The following is a 22,045-nucleotide window of genomic DNA, read 5'->3' on the forward strand; positions in this document are numbered from 1 at the left end:
CACTACAGGATCATTCCTGAGGATCAGATGCTAGTAACTGAGGGCACCAGACGAGCTTTGATTGATGAGCTTTTCAACAGCTTTGAAATTTGGAAAATAAACACCTAATGCCGCTGTGACCTTCCCACCCATAGGACCTGGCACTGAGGCAACCATTTTTTACTAATCAGCCATACATTGGTTTCATGCAAGCTATATAAATCCTGTCATGATTTCAACATAGAATCAGTACTTGGGGAATGACATAAATGAGCAGTGATTTACATTGCTGATATCGCAGAAGTAATTACTTCTTCTTGTGGCACACTCAAGTGTAACTATTATGAGTTGACAGTTTATTGCCAGTAATAAGCGACCTCACACTGGGGAGAGAGCTGAATTTACAAACAACATTTAATCGTACATTAGATTATGAGTCAAAGAGTAAATGCATGCAAAGGGCATTTTGTGATGCTGCTATAAGTACTTCTAGCCAACACGGTGCACTGTCTAAGGGTGTGTGAGATGAGTAGATGAGTAAGAACATCCTTCAGTTAATTGGCAACCCCCTGCCATATGAATGTGAATTTTAAGATGTCAGAAAGAGGCTTCTAAAGAACTTACAGTAAAAAAGAGCAATAGGTTGAGTACCACTAGTAATAGATAGGAGACGTTGGCCCTCATTATGTCCTAGGTGGTAAAATCCGCCTACCACCACGGCGACGGCCTCCAAAAGACCGTCGCAATGTCTTCCTACCATCTGCCATATTATGACCATAGCCAGAATTCCACCAGAAGGCTGCTGGAATTCCGGATACGGTCATGGCGGCGGACAGCGGTAAGGTGACGCTGCTGCCAGCTTCAGCGCCACACCAGTAGAACGCCGCTGACCATATCATGACACATGATACGGCATGGCGGTGTTCCGCTGCCGGACGCCGCATCTCATCTCCTGCTGGAGGACCCCCTGCAAGCAGGTAAGTCGGGTGCTCCGAGAGGTGAGGGGGTGGGGGGTTTTGTGTGTGTGTGTGTGTGTGTGACTGTTTTTGTGTGCATGCATGCAGGTGTTAGGCGTGTGGAAATCGTGTGTGCATGAATGGGTGTGAGTGTGCATGTATGTTGTGTTGTGTGAATGCGTGTGTGCTAGGATGTATGTCAGTGTGTGTTGATGTGTGTGTGTATGAATGAATGCATGCGTGGGTGAATGTGGGTATGTGTGTGTATGCGTGTGTATGTCTGTGAGTGTAGGTGTGTGTATGTCGGGGTTTGGGAGGGGGAGGGTGGGGATGGTGGAGAATTCTAGGGGGAAGGGGGAGGGAGAGACCCCTATCAGTGTCAGGTAAGAAATTCCCTGGCACTGATAGTGCCTACCACCAAGGTTTCTATGGCGGTAAGATTGCCACGAAAACCATGGCGGTAGGCGGGGTCATAATCCCGAGGGTGGGACAGTGACGGACGCCTGGCTGTCCAAAATAACACCATCCGCCAAGGTCAAAATGAGGGCCATTATCTCGTCTGGCACATAGTAAAGAAGACTGCTACTGTGGCTGAGACAAACAAAGCCTTAACTATATTGAATTACAGAATTGAGACATAACAATAATTTATACCACTTATGTGCCACTAACTTGAACATGAAGAGTGTCATTTTCTTGGTCAGCTCAAAAGTAAAATCAATAAAAGCCTTTTTTATATTTCCTACAATAACTAAATTGGAAAACAGGGTGAGCATAGTGGAAATACCCAATACTTGGCAATGCAACCAGGTGCTAAAGATCACACAAGTGGCAAAGGCGCCATATCGTGTTCCATTGTCTTGAAGATATGTATCAAAGCAGCCTAGTAGTGTATCTGTCAATTAAGAAAAGAAGTAGACAATTCCTTTAACATTTTAAAATCAGATGAAATATTGATTTTCATTTAACTGTAAAGCACACATAATATGCATATCATATAAATGCACAAGTGAGGTAACCTGCATGCTATAAAGGATTTTGGATTGTATCCATCATGAAAATATCACTTTTTTCATTAAGATACTTGCCAATTGCCACTTGTTTTTTAAATAAACAATGGAGTGCACAGAAAGTACAGTATTTCAGCATTCTGCTTTATTAGAATATGGTAACAGAATGCATGTATTGCAACTTTTCAAGCATTATGTAAGCATTATGTACAGTGACCAATCAAAACACACATGCTCAGTTTGTAGCTTATATATTGCACAAACTGCTGTGTCAAATTTGCATTCATTTCGTGCTTAAATCATTTCCAATAGGTTGCGTGCATGCAAACAGTGTGTTTTAAAATTGTCAGGGTCTAGGCAAGTGATAATGAGTAAATATGTTGTAAAGATGAATATATGACAGGTCACAGGCAAGTGAGAATAAGTAAAGACTAATGAAGCTCAGCCTTGTGCTGCTCCCCCATGCCAGGCATCACTTCAGCAAGATACTCTGTAAGGTTTCAATGCAACCACCTAGTGGAATCTAATGACATGCACAGGAAATGGAAGTAGTGTTGTGGGGGGTGCTACAGCACTGCCAACTAAACATGCTGGAGTCCAGAAGGTGAAAGAGCAATAAAGATGCCATTACATTTTGTTTTTATGGAGTCTTGTCACAGAGTTCAAATGTGAGGCTATATCGTCTGACAAATTGTTTCCTATTCTTTTTACATGGAGATTGTTGTTGTATATTCTTTCACTTACTGCAGAACGGGAAGTTTTTAAAAAGTGGACTATGTGACAATCTTACTTGGGTACAGGAAGTGTCTAAGGATGTAGGATGTCATTTTGTTACTAAGACACAACACAACTTAAATACCAGTAAATGAGAGATACAAATAATACTGGCAGTAGAAAAAGCACAAATGAAACGTTTGCTTTTGTAATTCTGAAGTGTGTTGAAACAAAGATTTTAATAGGAACAAAACAAGATCCTTTACCTGGTGCTAGGCAAATTGTAAACATTAGCTGAAAACTGATTTTGACACACTATCCTTTGTTTGCTATATCGTTTTATCAGTAAGACTGCATGTCTGTGCAATTTTAGTGGCAAATTTAATGGAACATGTGCTGCCTGTAGCAGTGCTCTAACACACCATGCTTTAGTAATTTATTTGTGAAAGTGTGCTCTAAAATGTACTACCAGTTAATTACTACAAGTTTACCAATCTCATGCTGAATAGATGTGGCTCAATTGCTATACGGAGTTTTTTTTTGTGATGTTTGGCTTTATCTCAGCCCATGATTTCAGCAATGTAACATTGATTGCAGCACCCTCACCCTGAAAATTGTTCCAGCACCACTGATGACAGGGTAAACATTCAACAATTAGTTTTAAAGACACAACATGAAATAATTACAACACATCTTTTCCACTTTTAATTCTGACATGAAAACAAGCTACACAGTCTGAAGACAAGAGGGAGCTAAAAAATGGAATGTGAGACAGCACAACATAGCTAACATTCAGCATGGTACAACATAAACATATAAACACAAATATGGAGGATAATTAGCTCACAAGAACAAAGTATAAATACAGCTATGAGGTACCATTATCTTCCTAACTATCTATGTATATAGTCTCTCAACCTCTCAAGATGGTGTCTGTTAGAAATTGAGTTTCTGGTTGGCAGATTTATGCACACTGTCCAAGCAAAAACCACAGTCCTAGTCAGGGTAAGTCACAAACACACCTTAAATCAACCTGTGCTCATCCCCTAGTAGCTTGGCACAGAGAAGTCAGGCTTAACTAGGGTTCACGAATCATACAAAATGGTGGGGTTGTTTATCATCAATATGCTGGTTGTAATGATGATAATCATGCTATGTTTCATCTGCCTTATTATCTAAGCTCATTCTTTTTATACTAGGATTCAATTGCTTCAATAAATGCATTGAAATCCAGTTTGCACTATGTGTCCAGCCTTGGAATGTGTGGGTCACTGAGTACTTGAGCACAAAGGGTATGATCTGTTTCCATGTCTTCCCTGAGAAGTCAGTGTCAGGTTTTGGTTCACAAATCACCTTCTCCTTTCCAGGTTTGAGTGAGGCACTGCAGACTAGCCTGGAGTTAGGCTGACAGCTTCTAAAGTGGTGTGGGGGCTGACTCAGTCTCCAACACTCAGTGGTGTTGCCACCCTAAACATGCAGTCGTATTACTATAATAGGAATTGCATGGCATGGCACCACCAACACTGGCCAGGTACTTACTGAACGGATCTCGTGAGTAACTATCTGTTGCATGGCAAAGGTACCCTAAACACTTTTTATCCGGAGCTTTTTGAGGTATTAGGGAAAAATCCTCCTCAGCTAAACAAGTAGCACATGTCTTAGTCTGGAGGTTGTTCAAATGTGAACCTTAAAAGAACACCTCATTTGGTGTTTCTATCTCAGTATTTTGCCTTTAAATATGGCACAACCACAACTGGTGTTAATTCCAGTAAATTTTAGATAACCTGTCACACAACATTTACTTGCAAATGGGCTTGCTAATGGGGGTAGAGATAATATGTTTGTGGTGGAGGCACACAATGAGAACAGAACAGACATATTCTGCCCATGGGTTACTTTTACTGTAGTAGATGCAAATACAAACACTTTTCACACATACTCTGTAACTAATGTACTTGCACAATACAGAGCTTATCAATATCTAGGAATATCATCAAAATCTCGTGAACACCATAATTGGTTTCAAGGCACCTTCCCACACATTATTTATAACTTTAGTTTAGGACTCCCTAGTAATGATTGGGCCTCACGGATAGTTCTAGCCGCTTATAAAATTTACAGGCAGCAGATCCGCAGCCATTCTATAATAATCTAGTTAGACTATGCAGATGGTTACTAAAATTCATAATTATAACTGAATACCACCCTAGCCAGGGCTGCTCCAGCTGCTCAACAATTGTCACTAGGGAAAAATCTGATAACTATTAATGGAGTTATGGGTAAGGCTCCCACGCAATTAGCTGGAAGCAAAACAGGACCCCAACACAGAATTCTCACAATATGCATGCCATTTGTAATGGTTCCCCTTCATAGATGACTGTGCCACTTAGGGTACAGTAGTTGCTGCAATTAATACCACAACACCTAATACACTGGCAAATTTACTGGATGTGTTGAAACAAATTCAAAATTAACATAGGGCTGCCTCTACCCTGGATTTGGGGACGAACGTAATGGGCAAATTTGCCACAGCTGCCTCAATTATTTTAAGCAATACTAAAGGAGAAGCAGCAGCATTAACAATACACCAATGACTAGCAACGGGTTTCACAGATAGACCAGGAATGACATAGACTTATACTAGTCTAGGCCGGGATAGTCTGGTGGCCAGACCAAAAAAACCATAGCTTAAAGGTAATTTCAAGAAGGATAATACCAAGCAAGCACAGGAAGGTTCTAAAAAATGCTGGGACAATAAAACTCTAATAAAGATAAAGTAAAACAATGAGGCGGATCACCACAGTCAGAGACCTCAGAAAAAAAGTTGCAGTCTTAGAAATGGTGACAATTTGTAACCTCTTGACAGGTATCAATATACTGATACACTACTTTCTTGCACCCTCCACAACAAACGGTTCGAGAGAGGTGGGCGGTCAGAACACACGGCAAATGGTTCGAGAGAGGTGGGGGGGTCAGAACACACCAACGAGTACATGAAACCAAACAGGACTCACCCCCGCTCACCTGATGTCATGATAAAAAATGATGAGAAACTTTCTCAGCACAAACTGCAATTTTGAAAGAAGAAGGTTGCAGCACTTTCAGCTAAGCATGGCACACATATTGAGAACGTTACTGAAGATTAGAACCTGGATAGTGACTCTGCTAGACAACGTGGCAGAGGTCACAATAGTTTGCAAGAATCTTCAAGAGCTTCTGGAGGTGACAGCAACTAACAGCTACATTGAAGTCGAAACCCCAGACAGGCGAGTCACCCCATCAGGCAGGGTTTATAAATTAAAAATTCAAACTGCGGGAGATTTTAAGCGCACAATTAAAGCAATTTTATGGGAAAGATTAACACTAAGCTATGACATTCTTCTGGCAGAAAAAGATCAGCCACCATTATTTGTCCAAACACTCCCACAATGGGAAGATGTCATTTTGCCATTTTTCTCAGTCCTAGTCCCAGATCCAGTGTAGATTGAGCTAAGGCACAGACTCCAGCACTGGACCAGAACTATGTAGGTTGGGACAGGGACTCTTCTTATCAATTCATACCTATAAAATACAATCCACAAATAAAACCTCAATAGCCAATAAAACATGATGCTAAACTTTCAGTGAGGGAAATTCTCTCACAACTTGAGTGCTCAGGAGTAACTGAACCCTGAGTATTAGCTATGAATAGCCCTTTGTTTCCCTTAGCTAATCCGGGCCATTCTTACAGAATAGTAGCAGATTACAGACATTTAATCAGTCAAACACGCACATTTGGCATTCAAAATTCACATGGTACAGTCCGTATGAACAACATTGTGTGGAAAAAATGCAAAACAATCTCGATATGTCCAATGTTCTACCAACATCTAGAGCCAGAAAGTTGAGATTTAAGCACCCTTTCCGCATTAGGCTTTAATGGTCATTTTTGCTGGCTCCTCAAGGTTATAAGAACAGTCCAGGATTCTTCTCAGCCCTTGTGACATCAATATTACATGATATTGATCCTGAGGCATTGTCCTATGTAGACAACATTTATCTGACAAATGACGACCTCAACACATATCTGGCCAGGATAGATCACATTGTTCTGGGATTTGCCGACCATGATTCCAAAGGCAACTTTAAGAAAACTGAAATTGCTTTTCTCAGTGTCCTGTTTCTGGGATTGGGATACCAGCTTTCAAATGAGGGGAAAGTTCTGGCACCACAATTCATAGAGAAGTGTGCACAACTAAAACGATCAAACAATATCACAGAACCAAAATCCTTGTTGGGATTAACTCCAGATTATGCTCAGTGCATAAAACAACTTTATGATTTGATTCATCCTGATTTCTAAAGCAAACATTAGACACCACAACATACACAAATTCTTAGAAGATTACAGACTGACAAACATGAAGAAAAACCTTTACACACATGTGAAAGCAATACAAATTTGGTACTTCAGGTCATATTTGGGTGCCATAGGATACACATGTCACTTTTATTAAAGTTGACTGTTAGAAATGGGGTATTTGGTTGGCAGTAAGATTGCCCCCTGTCCAAGCAAGGAACCTAACTCTAGTCAGGGTAAGTCACACACAGTCCAAATTATCCTGTGCCCACCCTCTGGTAGCTTGGCACTGAGCAGTCAGGCTTAACTTAGAAGGCAATGTGTAAAGTATTTGTGCAATAAATCATGCAATAACACTGTATAGCACCACAACAATACACCACACAGTGTTTAGGAAAATGTATAATATTCATCTGGATAAATGCTGGTCAAAACAATTAAGATGCAATTTCAAATATCACTGTAAAAATGATATAAAGTGTCTTTAATCTCTTAAAAGCAACAAAAGTCTCTTGCAAGCACAAAGTACCTGGTTTGTGTTCAAATTCTCCACAAGGGACCACAGAGGAAGAGATGCGTGGAAAAACTGGGAGGTGTGCGTTGATTTTTCTGGCGCACACAGGCGATTTGTCGTCGATTTTTCACACTGGGCAGGCTTTGATGTCAATTTCCAGCACAGAGACAGGGATCCTCTTTGGGTTGCTAGGTTTTTGGATGCCCCGGGGATGATCAGGGGTCGAGTCAATCCGGTGGGTGTTGCATTGAAATTTCTACCGCACGGCAGGCGCTGTGCCAATTCCTCTCAGGAAGTCGGGCTGCGTCACTCCGGCTCAGCTTTGCGTCGATCCAGTGCGCTATGTGTCAAATTTCTGGTCGCTACGCTGGTGCTGCGTTGATCTTCTCCTTGCGAAGTCAAGCTGAGTTGTTCCAGTTCGGCGTGCGGTGATTTTCTCACCGCGATGCAGGCTGTGCGTCGTTTCTTGCAGGCTGTGCATCGATTTTCGCCACACAGGGAGTTTTTCTGGCGGGAATGAAGTCTTTTTGGTCCTGAGACTTCAGGCAAGCTCTATCCAAGCACTTGGAGAGCACTTCTTCAGCAAAACCAGAGAGCAGAAAGGCAGCAGGTCAACAGCAAGGCAGCAGTCCTTCTCAGAAAGCAATCAGGTGAGTCCTTTGGGCAGCCAGGCAGTTCTTCTTGGCAGGTTGCATGTTCTGGTTCAGGTTCTTCTCCAGGAAGTGTCCTGTTCAGAAGTGTCTGAGTTGGTAGGGTCAGAGACCCTGCTTAAATACCCAAATGTACCTTTTAAGTGGGGGAGACTTCAAAGAGTGGCTTAGAGGTGCACAAGGTCCCCTTTCAGTTCCATCCTGTCTGCCAGGGTCCCCGTAGGGGGTGTGACAGTCCTTTGTGTGAGGGCAGTCTACTGTCCTTTGACATGTAAGTGTCAGGCCTTCCACCCTCCCAGCCCAGGAAGACCCATTCAATATGCAGATGTGTGCAAGTGTGACTGAGCATCCTGTGTTTGGGGTTGTCTGAGTGAATGCACAACAACCTAGCCAGACGTGGATTGGAAGGCACAGAAGGATTTAAGTGTGGAGAAAAGCTCACTTTCTAAAAGTAGCATTTCTAAAATAGTCATATAAAATCCAATTTCACCATTAAGCAGGATTTTGTATCACCATTCTGGCCACACTAAAAATTACCTGGCTACTTCTTCCAGATCAGGATCTATTACTTAAGTAGTATATGAGGGTAGCCCTAATGCTATTGTATGAAAGGAGCAGACCTCACAGCAGTGTAAAACGAATTTAGGAGTTTTACACTACCAGGACATATAGAGCACACATGTTCATGTCCTGCCTTTTACCTACAGAGCACCCTGCCCTAGGGGCTATCTAGGGCCTTCCTTAGGGGTGACTTATGTGTAGATAAAGGGGGATGTAAGGCTTGGCAATTACTTTTAAATGCCAAGTCGAAGTGGCAGTGAAACTGCACACACAGGCACTGCAGTGGCAGGCCTGAGACATGGTTAGGGGGCAACTTATGTGGGTGGCACAATCAGTGCTGCAGCCCACTAGTAGCATTTAATTAACAGGCCCCGGGCACATGTAGTGCACTTGACTAGGGATTTACAAGTAAATTAAATAAGCCAATTAAGTATGAGCCAATGTCACCATGTTTTAAGGAGAGAGAACATGCACTTTAGCACTGATTAGCAGTGGTAAAGTGTGCAAAGTCCTAAAGCCAGCAAAAATTAGGTCAGAAAAAGAGAAGGAGGAAGGCAAAAAGTTTGGGGGTGACCCTGCAGAAAGGCCATTTCCAACAGTAACACAGGACCCATTGGGTACAAATGACACTGATACTTCAATGCTGAAATGCGTTTTGCACCAACAGAAAAATACTGACTGCAGTTCAAATGGTGGTCATCAAGGAGTGACCACTAGCCCATGGTATGCACATTATTGTTGTTAAGCAGATCCCAGCCCTTGAGGCTGTTAAAAAAGTCAGCATTCCAAACATGAAAGCATTACATCTACATTGGATACAGTGGGCTACCTCCTTGACTGCCACTGATGTTGATTATGTTTTTGATCCAAAACTACAGACCCAAGAATTTCTCCAATATGAAATTGAGTACAGCATGCCCACTATTGTCATGCCTCTTAACCATTATAGAGTTATTAGATATACTGAGGTTCAACTCAACCAGCTGTAAGTACCAAACACCAATACTCCGCGGCTTGCACAGCCGTTTGTGGAGTTACGTGGGATGGTAAATTCCAACCTGTATAAACCTAATGCAGTCCCTAGGGAATTCCACAGCACAACTTGCTGAGCTTAAAGCATTCTTTTTGGCACTGGAACATATGGATCCTGAACTCTCTACACTTATTGTGTGTGAATCGTACTATTGTGTCCAACCCTTTAATGAATGCATACACTACTGGCACCTTAATGGGCTCAGAGATTCAAAAGGAAACACCATAAAATACAAATCTTTGTGGGGGGAAGTGGCAGGCCTTAATGACAAACTGCCATGGGTTCATGTAATACATACACCTCGGCCACTAATGTGTTGGAATACATGTTGTAGGTAACTCATTGGCTGATGAAGCTGTCAAATCTGTATTTGCTATGGCATCTGTTGCTGTGATAACTCATTCTCATACGAGGGTGGATGATGACATTCTGGCTGCTGATGGCAAGCCTTTACCAAAAGCATACTCAACCAAATATTTCTACCACTTAAGTGCCCAAAACATTCCCTTTGCATCAGTACCAGGGGTGGGTGATTGTATGATCCCCAACCAAGATCGTAGTCTAGAACTGATCAAAGCAGCTCATGAGGTTGTTGCTTCTGCCCATGCTGGTGTGGCTGCTACCCTCTCTATTCTACAAAAACACTATTGGTGGCACAGTCTATACAAACAGACCAAGTAGTATGTCCTTAGCTGTGATATCTGTCAACAAATTAAAGGTTCCACCATCAAGCGCCCACCACAGACAACCCATCTAATAGCAAATAAGCTTATGCAGTGTGTGCCCCTTAAATTCAGATGGTGCATATAAATACATCCTACTTGCGGTAGAATTTTGCTCCAGATTCCTATGGGTGTGGGCACAATGATCGGCTGACACTTGAACTGTTATTAAAGATTTGCAAGTCTTTATCAGGACATATAGGCCCTCATTACAACCCTGGCAGTCAAAGACCGCCAGGGCTGTTCTGACGATTGCACCGCCAACAGGCTAGCGGTGCAATCCTGCTAATTACGACCGTGGCGGAAGTGCCGCGGTTGCACAGCCGGGACCGGCGGTTTACCGCCACGTTGGTCCTGGTGGTTGTAATCCCCCAGGGCAGCGCTGCTTGCAGCGCTACCCGGGGAATTACGAGTCCCCTTCCCGCCAGCCTTTTCATGGTGGTAGGAACTGCCATGAAAAGGCTGGCGGAAAGGGGAGTCATGGGCACCCTGGGGGCCCCTGCCACGCCCCATGGAGCTTTTCACTGTCTACATAGCAGACAGTGAAAAGTGCGACAGGTGCAACTGCACTCGTCGCACCACCGCAACACCGCCGGCTCCAATTGGAGCCGGCTCCCGTGTTGCGGCCTACATCCCTGCTGGGCCGGTGGAAACTAGGTTTGCCACCGCAGTAGTGCGGCCGCATTGGCGGTTACAACTTGGCAGGCAGCGGTTGCCGCCCGCCAATGTTGTAATGAGGGCCATAGAGTCGCAGCATTCCACACAGACCAGGGCCCTGCTTTTGCCTCTAGGGCATACAGGGATGCCATGGGAATGACACATGTCACAGTGCATTATTCTAGTTCCTACCATTCAGAGGGAAATTCGGTAGTAGAAGAAAAAAAAACTGGATTTAAACCAATATTTAACAGCTACATTCCTCAGCACATGCCACCCCCTTGGGAATGAGGGATTCAATAACATCCATGGGCTAGGTTCTGAATATTGTGGACCTGGTTTGAGAAAAGATACCTGTGAAGAAGGAATTTGGCCCATCCTACTGTGGATTGGTGCCGGTTCTTGGAATACAAGGTACAAGAACTGTTATTCTATCACTGTTGCCCGTCTCAAAAGACAACTGTTATGTCTCCTTTGATCACATAAAGTTGTATCATGTGGCCGATCCTGCACAGTAGACCACAAGGACTCCTGAGTAGTTCCCTTGCTCCTCTCACTACAATACTGCCATACCTCATCAAGCATTAAACAACACTGAAATTATTTCCCCAAGGTTGGGGAGGGCGGAGGATGAACTTTTGTTGAATCTAGCAACTGCTACAACTACAAGAAAAGTCCAAAATGTTAATCTGCAATTTACAAATGCAACACAAAGTGATGGGATTGTCTACAATGAACACCCTTTGGATACATCCACTAGTTCACTTTCACGTGTACATGCTTCAGTTTTTCACAGAGTGCTTCTGAATATTTTGCCGACATGGACGATTTTATTTTAACTTCTTCAGCATTACCTGTTCCATCAGCACATGGTATATATTTGCCTGGCTTGAACACAACTTCTTGATTCGTCTATGGTACTATCTGTGGATTATATTGGCATTGCTTGCTTTCTTTCTATGGATTGGATTTATTATCATCTTTTTTCTGCTTATACATGGCCATTATCTTCCTGAACGCACTGCTGTTGAACTGGTGGATGAAGTTTAAAGCCTTATTTGCCTTCCCATAAAGTGAGAAGAGATTTGTTGATTGTGAACATTTCTGCTGTTCTAGTTCCTGATGGCATTGTTTGGGATAAAATACCATATAATTAGGCACACTGTTCCAAGTGGGCAGCCACAGGTCACCTGGGCACTTCTATTTATTCAATCACCTAATACTTACTCAAGGTGTCCTCAGAGAAGTCTAGGAGCTTCCCCTGTTTTGTTCCTGATGAAACACTGACTGATCCATAGGTGACAATTTAGGCATGAAACATGTCGACCATTAATGAAGGTTAAAGGATGTAATTTCCTTTCCTTCTTTATTGTGGTTGAGTGGAGGAACATTACTTCCTTGGCCACTCCCCCTGTTTTTAACATTGATCTAGACCCTTTGACAATAAATTAAGTGACAGTAGGGCTCAGAGTCAATTTTAACATACCACCTCCAGCCCTTCACTTCTCTCTGTAGGTCTGAGTCCAGGCCTACTGCTGACCATGTCACTTATTAAAAGATCTCCACCAGAGAGCCCACGGGTGGGGCCCGTTGGGCATTGCAGCACCAGCCAGACGAGGAGCAGGCACAAGGATGAAGTATGATACCTATTGGGTGTGTGAGGGACCTTGGTTCTAGTCGAAGGGGTGCGACGGGTGCAGTGGCACCCGTCGCGATTTTCAGTGTCTGCAAAGCAGACACTGAAAATCATTATGGGGCCCTGTTAGGGGGCCCCACGACACCCGTTCCCGCCATCCTGTTCCTGGCGGTTTTTACCGCCAGGACCAGGATGGCGGGAAGGGGGTCGGAATCCCCATGGCGGTGCTGCAAGCAGCGCCGCCATGGAGGATTCTTTGGGGCAGGGGAAAACCGGCGGGAAACCGCTGGTGTTCCTTTTCTGTCCACGGCTTTACCGCCGCGGTCAGAATGGCCCCAGAAGCACCGCCAGCCTGTTGGCGGTGCTTCCGCGGTCGTTGGCCCTGGCGGTCCATGACCGCCAGGGTCAGAATGACCCCCTAAGTGCACCAATAAAGACTTTCCATAATCATTCCGTAAATAATAATAAGAATGGAAAGAAAATATACAACATACTATTAAGAAACATTTAAACAATTTTCTGTTTCAATATACTTTCCCAGAACATACCAAAAAGAAAAAGAAAAAGAATTTAGCAACCGTTTAAATTACAAGAAACTTATCCAATAGTTTGATGAATAAGGTCCAAAAAGGAAATATTTCTCATTGAATCATCATAAAGAATAAAAAGAAGAACACAATTATTCTAAGAAAGAGCCCCAGATATTATCAAATTGTTTTATGTTATCGTTCAGTTTAAATATCACACTTTCAAACTGTCCAATTTCGAACATATCCTCCAACCAAGATTGGGCCGTTGGCAACACATTAGGTTTCGAAAAATGTAATATATTAACTTTTGCCAGACTGATTTCCATGGATAACCATCTGACCATTTGTGGAGAAATTCTATTCATTCCACAAGTATCGTGTAATGAAAATAATCGGGGTGATTGAGACGAAATATTAGGTACTATTTTTCCTAAATGGATTGTTATTTGTATCCAAAATTGCTGAATCTCTGGACATTCCCATAAAATATGTACGATATCGCAATTAGGTTGATGACATCTCCAACAATCAGAGTTTGGACTAAGTTTACCAAAGTAAAGTTTGGAAGGTGACCAATGCCACTGATGTAGTATTTTAAAGTAATTAAATTTTTACTTTACATCGCGAAGGCCCTGATTACAATTCTCCAGGACTTTAGCCCAATCTTTATCTCAATAAATAATATTAAGTCATGTAGACCACCATGTTTTTAGAGATTCAGATGTGTCATCTGAAAAAGATCTATTCATTAGTAAAGAGAATAAGCCGGATACCGTGCCTTTGAAATTTTTCCATAAATAAATATAACGAGCAATAGATGATTGTGTTATAGGGTCTATATTTGAGTTTATTTTGGAGTTTAGAATGGACAATATCAGAATATAATTGTTAAAGTGTGATTTTTGAAGCTTGTACGTCTCTTGCAATTGTGAGAATGATTACAAAGGGTTATTCCGTGTGTAAAGGTCCAATAGAATATTAATTTGAAGATTTCTCTAGACAAACCAATTAAGTTCTTTACCCTTATAAATAATTGCAGAATTATTCCAAATTGGAGCATCTAAGTGAATATAGATATTACATCTAATAATTTTATGGGCTTTTGCCATGCTAATTGAGAAGAATAAATAATTGGATTTGAGAATTGTGAATATTTTGGACATTTGGTATAATAAATAACCAAGGGAGTAGTAGTTTTCAATACAAAATTGTTCCAATTTCACCTATAAGTTGTGTATTATCATTTATGGATATCATATATGTTGAATGTGATAACTGTTGTGCTATCCAATAATTTTTTTAATGTGTGATCCTTAGACCTCCTTTTAAAGAAGAGGAATGTAATTTTGACCTACTTATACAAGGATTTTTTCCTCCCCAAGTAAAGCAGGTTATCAAAGGTGAAGTACTTTTGAAAAAGTTAGAAGTAATTGGGAGTTATAGCATAAGGAACATATCATTGAATTTTGGAATTGTATTAATTTTAATAATCTGTACTCTACCCCACAATGATAGATTTAATTGAGACCATCTTATCAAATCTCTTTTAAGTTTATCTATGATAGGATTCAAGTTGCCCATTGTAATATTCTTCAACGCAGTATTAAGTAGAATCCCAAGATATTTAAGATGTGAAGATTTCCATTTAAATGGAAAGTTGCCTAGTGAAGCTGGTGTGGTATTATTGTTCATTGGTAGGGCTTCACATTTAGACCAATTAATCTTAAATCTGGAAAATTTCGAGAATTGATTGGTGATCAAGGTTTTAACTGAAGAGTCCGGGTTAGATATTGTTAGCAAAATATCATCTGCATAATAAAAAGCTTTTATGTCTCCCGATGGAGTAGTAATACCTTGTATATTAATATTCTGTCTAATCGCAATAGCTAAAGGTTCAAGAGCAATAAGAAACAGCAATGGAGATAGTAGGCATCCTTGTCTGGTACCATGAAGAATTTTAAAATAAGGAGATGTGAAACCATTACAAGTGATTGCGGCAGTTGGGGATTGATACATTCCCTTAGTTAGAGTAATAAAGTTGGTACCAATACCCATTCTATTCATGGTTCGAGATAGGTATCCCCATTCTACTCTATCAAAAGCTTTTTCTGCATCCAAGGACAGAGAACATTTTCCTCTGATTTAAATGTAGAATCGTTCAAAGATAATTTGAAGAGGATCGAGATGGAACAAAACCGACTTGAGAGGAGTTGATAAGTGACATGATGACTGAATTTAGGCGAGTCGCAAGTATTTTAGCCAGAATTTTAATATCAGAATTTATTAGTGAGATAGGTCTATAGCTAGAGCATTCTAATGGATCTTTGTCAGGCTTAAGAATAACAGTAATACGTGCTTGTAAAAATTCTGGAGAAAAATGACCCTTTTTTAAAGCTTTGTTAAAAAAAGTTTGTAATAATGGGATTACTTGAGCTTTTGTGATCTTATAAAATTTGATGGGAAAACCATCCTCTCCGGGAGCTTTATTCGTGGCTAGACAGTCAATAGCTTTTGTAATTTTTTCCATTGTTATGTGCCCCTCTAATCTTAATTTCTGTTCTTGGATTAATTTTGGTAACTTTAAATTAGTGAAAAAGTCATCTTCCTATCTTCACAGTTCAGTGATGTATATAGTGTTTCATAATAGGTCTGAAATTGTGCTAATATATCTGTACGTAAAGTAAGTAAATCATTTGAAAAAAATGTAATAGCGAGTATCGTTCTGAAGGATTCCTGTTGATGTAATTGATATGCTAGAAGTCTTCCAGTTTTCTCTACCTTTTCATAATTACGATGGCAAATTAAAAATATACATTTTTAAGCATGAGAAGTATACAAATTATTCAATTTGAATTTGGCTGAAAGTAGATTTTTTTAAATATCAGGAGATTCAGTTTTACTGTAATCTTTCAAGAGTGACAAAACCTCCTTTTCCAGTAATATCCTTTCACTATTCAGTTGTTTTTTTAGAATATATGAATCTCTCATAATCATTCCCCTAATGACTGCTTTGCCAGCTCCCCATAGTATACCAGCATCTGTGACTGAGTCCTTATTCTCATCAAGGAATTGTTCAACACATTGACATAAGTTTAATTTGTCTTGGGTTGTTTTATGTAAAGAAATATTGAATCTCCAATTAGGTTTAGGAGTCTGTGTTAATCCAATAGTAATATGTATATCTATTAAATCATGATCAGAAAGGCTACAAGGAATAATTCCTGCAAGGGTTATTGATTGTAACATTGTGGATGAAGTTAAAACGTTTTCTATTCTAGAACGGACTAAATGCGAATAAGATGTGAATGTAAAATCTCTATCATCTGGATGTAACAAACACCATGGTTCCTGCAATGCAAAATCTTCTTTCTGATCTTTTAAGATATGTCTGTCACTTGTATGATAAATGTCTGGTTTGCCCGATCTATCTATGAATGGATCTATGGTGACATTCCAATCTCCCCCGATTATTACTCCTGTAGATCCAAAAGAAGATAATAACCTACTAATCTTAGAAATAAATATCATTTTGGTGTCAGTGGGTGCATATATCGTACCTATGATCATAAAGAAATTTCTAATACAGATTTTAACAAATGCATATCTGCCATCATCATCTAACCATGTTTGAATACTTTTATATGCTAGGTTATGCTAGCATGTATAACTTGACAAATCCAATCTCTTTTCAGTTTTTCGCTTTCTGATTCACTAAGATGTGTTTCTTGTAATAAGGCAATATCTGGTTTGTGTTGTCCGAGAAAATTAACTATCTTCTTTCTCTTAATAAAATGTGTTAAACCATTAACATTCAGGGATATATCATTCAAGGGTTTCAACTTAAAAACTGACATATTTAGACTAAAAAGACAATATCAATCCAAATTCTAATGGTAAGAAAGAATATAAAATAAAGATCAGAAAAAAATAAGAGGTTATAAAGTTCCAAATGTGTCAGTATGTATGAATGTTAAGAGTGAGTTCTCAAATCAGTTAAATTTTATATTAAATCAAAATAAGAAATGATCATTTATTGGAACTATCAATACGAAATAAATTGTCCAACACAAGTGATAAGACAATTATGTACATTTAACAACTAAAAATTTAATCTGGGGAGATAAACCGATGTGTCGTGGAGAGGTGAGCAGAGAAGAGGATGTTAACTCCATTTCCAGTATAAAATAAATATCCAATATCATGAACAAATATGATCATGTAGTAAAATAAATGTTAGGGAAGAAGTAGGTTAAAACATCATCGTCTATGATTAATATTTCAACTTTGATCAAGGTTTCAAGGGTGATCTGGATTTATCTCTTGGATGATATTTTTTCCAGGCTTTAAGTTTACCACCATGTGACCAATGACGTTGAACAGTCTCCCATTCGCCCTGATCCGCATCATCTGGAGTGGTAGATGGAGAAGATTCTTTTGTTGGTGAAGAAGAAGAATACTTGTGTTCCTTCTCCGATTCTTTTTCATCTAAGTCATTAAAAAATGATTCTAAGTCATGAGGATCTGAGTATTCCTTGATTTTCTCTTGAAAAGTTACAATCATAGTGGCCGGCTCCAGAAGACCATATTTTATTTCTCTTTTCTTTAATCTAGCGCGTAGATTTAAAAATTGTTTTTTTTTTAGGTTAGTAGGTGCTGAAAAGTCTGCTGTGATGATTACGTGAGATTTTTCATACTCATATGGACCATGTTTTTTAGCTGCCAAGGTAATTTGATGGGTTTGTTGATGTCATAGACAGCAGGCTAGAGTATGTTGAGTTCAGTAGAGTCAGCCATTATACGTTTGGAGTCAGTGGCATCAGGATTTGATAATAGGCCTGCACTATATGACAGCTGTCTCACTACTTTAGGATCTGACATAGGGGGTATCAGTTATCTTTCAAAGCTCTGTTTATAATAAATGCTTAATTATATTCACCATTATAATACCTATGTTGCAGCATACATTCCACTTCTGTTTCAAAACACTTTTCATCATAATGTCTTGTTATATGCATGCAGAATAACACTAAAATATGGAGAAATTTAGTCTTCCTGTGCGATCGTGACATCCGCCGTATAGTTGGTAGACAGTTATTGCCAAAGTGATATTGATTATGTTAAGCCATAATTATGTTAACCTTGAGTCTTCCAGATTGTGTCATGTTATGATAGATGGCGTGAAGTCCGCAACGGACTTCACGACATCGCCAGCTGGATGAAATCAAGCCACCTCAAGTTAAACACAGACAAGACAGAAATCCTCATCTTTGACACCAACCCCTCAACTTGGAATGACTCCTGGTGGCCCACCTCCCTAGGAACCGCGCCCTCACCCACCACCCACGCACGCAACCTAGGCTTCATCTTGGACTCCATACTCAGCATGACTCAGCAGGTCAATGCCATCTACTCTTCCTGCTCCAACACTCTACGCATGCTCCGCAAAATCTTAAAGTGGATTCCCGTCGAAACCAGGAAACCTGTCACCCACGCCCTGGTCAGCAGCCGATTGGACTACGGAAACGCCCTACATGCAGGAATAACAACCAAACTCCTAACAAAACTGCAAAGAATCCAGAATGCATCTGCCCGCCTCATTCTGGACATCCCACGCCGTGACCACATTTCCCCGCTACCAGTATCAAAGAGGATCACTTTCAAACTCCTCATCCATGCACACAATGCCCTCCACAACACACAGGCCCAGCCTACCTCAACGACAGACTCACCTTCCACACCCCCACCCGCAATCTTCGCTCCGCCAGCCTCGCCCTCGCCTCCATCCCCCGCATCCGCCGCACTACCACCGGAGAAAGATCCTTCTCTCACCTAGCCGCCAAGACCTGGAACTCCCTACCGCTCCACCTTCGCCAGACCCAAGACCTCTTGACATTCAGGAACGCCTCAAGACATGGCTCTATGACCAATATCTCCCCCCCCCCAGCGCCTTGAGACCCTAAAAGGTGATTAGTGCGCTCTATAAATCCTTGATTGATTGATTGATTGAATCATTCTGATCGGATAATACTCAATGTACCATACAACAGATTCAATGTTGCTCAGCACAATGAGGTAAGAAGTGAATGTGTTTCCCTATTTTCTCTGAGCTAGACGTATGTTCATTTGCCGTCTTATGTAGCGTGCTACATCACAATATAATCAATCAGGTAAATAAAGCATCCAGAGGTGTTGGTGGATTATGGCGAGAAACGCACGCGCTTATCAGTTACAGCTAGGCCTCAGGCCTGGTCGCTTGCCGAATTTCACTTCGCGCTGCACTATTTAATAATCAGATACATTGGAGATCATTCATTTCATGTTGTGGGCTATAATAAGGTGAAAAACGCATGCATTCCTAAGTTTTGAGATTCAGAAGGAGACGTTCTGTACCAGACAAAATTTGAAATAAAATGCACGCTGTCAATTTGACCTCCGCATGATGATTTAAATGTTTGGTGTATTGAGGCGAGAAGCACACACATTTATCAGTTACCTCTAGGCCGCAGGCCTGATCTCTTGTTGAATTCCCCATCGTGCTGCACTACTTAATGATCAGACACGTTGAAGATCGTTCGTAAGCAGCATGTGGCATTTCCAGGTTGCGCGCTATAAGAAGCTAAGAAGCGCACGCTTTACAAAGTTTTGAGATGCATAAGGAAACGTTCCGTACTAGTCCGAGTTTGAAACAAAGTGCACGCCGCCATTTTGGCCTCTCCGATCAAAGTAACTTCCAGCATTTAAGTTAATTGCAGGACGAGTTGTTCACAAGTTTTAAATCCTACGCCATCCTGCAGGTTTCCGACCAGTATTCTCCCTTTTTCTTGAGATATTGATATTGGAAAAATGTCTTTTGGCTCGCTCCCTCACCTCCGTTTGATTCGGCTCTAAAGCAGAGCCGCCATCTTCCACAGCGCTTGGCTCCGCTCCCGAGCTCATGGAGTTTCACTCTACGGAATTCCGCAGAGTTGCTGAAAAACTCTGTCTAATTCCGGAGAGTTGTGCATGCCGGTGTAGTAATGAGGAAGTGAGAGAAAGCAACCTCACATGCGCCACACCACACCTCCTCTGATTATAACAGGACACACAAAGGCACCCGTACCTTTGTGCCACACTGTACCCAATAGGCACTGCCTGGCAGATCACACTATGTTCAACTTCTGAAAGAACACTGGGCTGCAGCAATTAACTGCAAGCTGGATTGCACAATGCTGGTGCCTGGCACAGAAATCACTTGCTAGTTCTTACCTTTCAAAAAATACGGTGCAGCTCTGTTGTGTGATCACATGATAATGCTCCAGGAACAGCCACCATACTCTGGGGCCGCCACCACTGGCACCAAAGCCCCAGGCTCCTGGCCCAGTTAGGCCACAAAGGCATTGGAAGTGTGAGACATGAAGCGAAGGGGCTGTACAGCTGCGGCAACACTTACTGAGCCATTGTCATAGATGATGGACTTCCAGATTATGCAAACCCGACCCTGGGAGAAAGAATAGAAAGCACATACTTGAGAAGTGCTAGCTCATGCATTCCGCTCACATTCCCTGTTCCGTGTGAATTCAAGGGCAGTGCAAATGTACGTATGTTGTCCTGCATAGCTGACCAGTGAAAAGCATAAATAAATATTTTTATCATATCTTTTCCTCACACATACTAGAAATAAATTACGTGTGTTGGTAAGAAGGTTTCGGCATATAACTTTTCCTCTTCCTGATCTATATCAATCTTCTCTTCCGTAGTTTGTAAGTGAAATATCAGTTTAAACCATTAGATGTACTAAGGCATGAGACAGTAAATGGACATTTAAATGGCTTAAACTGACTGATCAGTGATCATCCACTGCCAGCAAAATGTGTCATTTGGTAAACAAGACAGAGGGGGTGATTATGACCCTGGCGGAAGGCGGAGAAGCGGCGGTAAGACCGCCAACAGGCTGGCGGTCTTACTTTGTGGAATTATGACCATGGCGGTTACCGCCATGGTCATCTGCCGGTTCTCCGTTCCGCCCGCCAGGGCGGAGACGACTGCCGGGCTGGAGACCAGGGTCTCCAGCCCGGCGGCCGTCACTATACCGCTGGAGGTATTTGGACCCGGCTGACCGCCATGGATTTCATGGGGTTTGAAACCGCCATGAAATCCATGGCGGTAAGAGATATCAGTGCCAGGGAATTCCTTCCCTGGCACTGATAGGGGTCTCAAACAACCCCCCACCCCACCCTGACTTCCTCCCCTACACCCCCCACCACCCCTGACACCCCCCAAAGGTGGCAGGGCCCTCCTCCCCGACCCCCAACATAACATCACTCATACACACACGACACGCACGCAGGTACCACCACCACACATACATGCACACACACACCAACAAACATGCAAGCATCCTCACACACAGTCATACACGCACATCCACATTCAAACATACACGCACACATCCATACAGACATACCTACAGACATACACGCACTCATTCGCAAACACACAACACCCCCGCAAGCATACACGCACTCACACACCCCCTCTACATACACACACGCACACCCCCATGCACGCACACAACACCCCCCCCACCCCCCTCCCCTCACGGACGATCGACTTACCTGGTCCGACGATCCTCCGGGAGGGGACGGGAGCCATGGGGGCTGCTCCGCCGACACCACACCGCCAACAGAACACCGCCACGCCGAATCACAGGACGTGATTCGCTGGGCGGGGTTCTGTTGGCGTGGAGGTGGAGCAACCTCCACTTC

Source organism: Pleurodeles waltl, chromosome 1_2 (assembly GCF_031143425.1).
Source record: "Pleurodeles waltl isolate 20211129_DDA chromosome 1_2, aPleWal1.hap1.20221129, whole genome shotgun sequence".
Classification (NCBI taxonomy): Eukaryota; Metazoa; Chordata; class Amphibia; order Caudata; family Salamandridae; genus Pleurodeles; species Pleurodeles waltl.